A 2,971-nucleotide genomic window follows, 5' to 3' on the forward strand; every position below is an offset into this window, starting at 1 on the left:
AAAACTGAAACAGATTGAAGAAAGAAAAAACAGAGAAGAACTTACAGAAGGAATTCTCTCAGTGTTTCTCTCTCTAAAACTCTCTATCTAAGCTCTACCAAACTCTGATTAACAAAGCTCAGAAGACGCCTATTTAAAGAAAAAGATTGGACACTGTTTGAATAGTTCCGGTTGAATAGTTCCGGTAAACGGTACTATTTGACGGGTACTATTTGCTACAGTAAAAAGTTCTACTGTTGCTACAGTGGATTCCGATAATTGAGATTGAATAATTACAAAACCAAATGATTATAAGACGACAAAACTCAGCAGAGGTCATCATCACTTGATTCCGGAGTCTCCAGGACAAAGTCTGACCCGATGGAAGATTGTGAAGAGATTTTTTGCTGGGGGGCCTTTGAGGATGAGGCCTGCTCCTTTGGCTCTTTTTCTTTCAATAATTGAAGAGCTGTTTGGAGATTCTTCAGCAAGTCTTCTTCTGTTGAAGCTCCTGCAAGGGCCGCTGTGATGTGGGCCTTTTGATTGAGCAAGAGACTGGATTGCGGATTGGCATGCTTGAGGCACTTTTGGTTAGACTTAAACCACTGATTAACATTCTCCTTATAAGCTTTGGAAGCATCAAAGACCTTCCACCATTTGATTAAAGCTTGTTTGTGGAGAATTGGTTGGGCTTTCGTCTTGAGACTATAACGCCAGGCAAATACCCATGACAGGGAAAAGATTGTATAAAAATTTAAACAATCAGGATAATTGTTTAATTCTTTATTCCAATGCTTTAAAAAGTGATTGTAACCCTCAAGAACTTCAGAGGGAAAGATTTTCATAGTTGGTCCAAAGAAATCCCACCAAGAGTGAAACCAATTTGGAAAAGAATATTTGTTGGACCATTTAAAATAAATGAGCCAAGAATGTTTGAAATTTTGATTTTGTAGACCAAGGATTGTATTCTCCCAAGCTTTAATATAGTCGCAATAGTTGAAGCCTACAGGGTCAAAGTTCTGAGAGAATTTTTTGTAGCTGTTTGGGTTAGGTCCAAAGTCAGTGGGACGAAGGACACGGAGGATTTGGAGTGTAGAATGAGTGATTAGGGAGTTATCAGATTTATCCCTAAAATGCTTGATTTCTACATTGTTTGTATCTATAAGGATAAACTCATAGAATATTTGGGATTTGTTTGGGTGAATGGGATCAAGATGATTTGGGAAGAGTTTAATGCCAATTTTGTTGGCAAGGTTGACTCCTCCAGAGTTATCCCACCATTCTGGTTCAATAATAGTTTGGAATTTGGAGATTGTTTTGGTTAGATAACCGGCATTTTGGTTGGGCCGACTGGGTTGAGCAACAATGGGTTTTTTCCCGCAATGAGTTGCTAAGGTTTTGGTTTTATTAATGATGGTTTGGAGAGATTGGAGGTCCTGGTCATCATCTTCCTCTGTTATGCTGGCCCAGGATTTATTTGGTAAACTGATGAGTCCCTGAGGAACATTATCCAGGCCTGCTTGTTTGAAGGCAAGGAGAGTTGGAATTGATAAAGCATAATCTGCTTTGGTTTGTTTTGGTTGGGGAGATTGGTTTTGAGCAGTGGGCTCAGATTTTTGGACAGTGGGTCCAGATTGATGGGCAGTGGGCCCAGATAAGATTAAGGAATCGGAAATTACAATACCTTTGTTTCGGCTTGAGCTCTTGCCTCTTCCCCTTGATGAGGAAGAGCCTCCTCTGGAGGTCATCCTATGATCTGCCCTGTAAATACTCACGAGTAAGAAAATCAGGGAGAGAATTTGTAGATCCTTTTATATATTCAATATCAAAGTCAAAAACGCTTAAAATAGCTTGTCATCTAGCAAAGATATGTTTTGAAGCTAAGTTTTTGACATCCTTTTGAAGAATTTCTTTGGCAGATTTGCAGTCCACACGGACCAAGAATTTTTGATTAATTAAATCAGATTGGAATTTCGAAATAGATAAAACTATTGCTAAAACTTCTTTTTTGACAGTAGAATAATTCTGCTGTGCTGGGTTCCAGTGTTTTGAAGTAAAAGCAATGATTTGTTCTTTGTCAAAAATCTTTTGTTTCAAAATACCACCAAAGCCGATATCAGAGGCATGAGTTTCAATGATCTTGAAAGCTTGAGGATTTGGGAGATAAAGACAAGGGAGATTTTTGACACGGAGTTTGATTTGTTTGACCACATTGGTATGAATATCAGACCAAGGTGGAGGATCCTTCTTGAGTCTATCATGAAGGGATTTGATTATGGTACTGAGTTGAGGACAGAAGTCCGCAACATAATTGAGACATCCCAAAAACCTTTGCAATTGGGTTTTGTCTATGATTTGATCAGGAAATTTGTCGGTGAACTCAATGGCTCGATTAATAGGGATGATAGTTCCTTGGTGAATGTTATGGCCAAGGAATCTGATTTTGGTTTGGAATAAACTGACCTTAGTTTCGGAAACAGCCAGGCCATTTCTTTTGATTACGGAGATGAAAGTATTGAGATGTTTGAAATGTTGATCTATAGTTTGAGAAAAGATCAGAACATCATCAATGTAGACAATCGTAAATTTGGAATAAGGATTGAAGATTTCGTTCATGATCCTTTGAAATTCAGAAGGGGCATTCTTTAGCCCAAAAGGCATAACGTTCCACTCATATTGTCCAAAAGGGACAGTGAAAGCAGTTTTATACCTATCCTTTTCTTGCAATTGGATTTGCCAAAATCCAGACTTCATGTCGAACTTAGAAAAGATCTTGGCGTCATGCAACCTGGCCAGGAGATCTTTCTTGTTGGGAATAGGATACCTAATCCAACAAAGAGCTTGATTGAGGGGTTTGTAATTGATGACAAGTCTGGGAGTTCCTCGTTCGATCTCAGCCTGTTTATTGACGTAAAAGGCTGCACAGGACCAGGGACTCTTACTTCTGCGGATTAAACCCTTTTGCAGAAGATCGTTGATTTCCTTTTGGCAG

Source organism: Lotus japonicus, chromosome 2 (assembly GCF_012489685.1).
Source record: "Lotus japonicus ecotype B-129 chromosome 2, LjGifu_v1.2".
In the NCBI taxonomy this organism is placed as follows: domain Eukaryota; kingdom Viridiplantae; phylum Streptophyta; class Magnoliopsida; order Fabales; family Fabaceae; genus Lotus; species Lotus japonicus.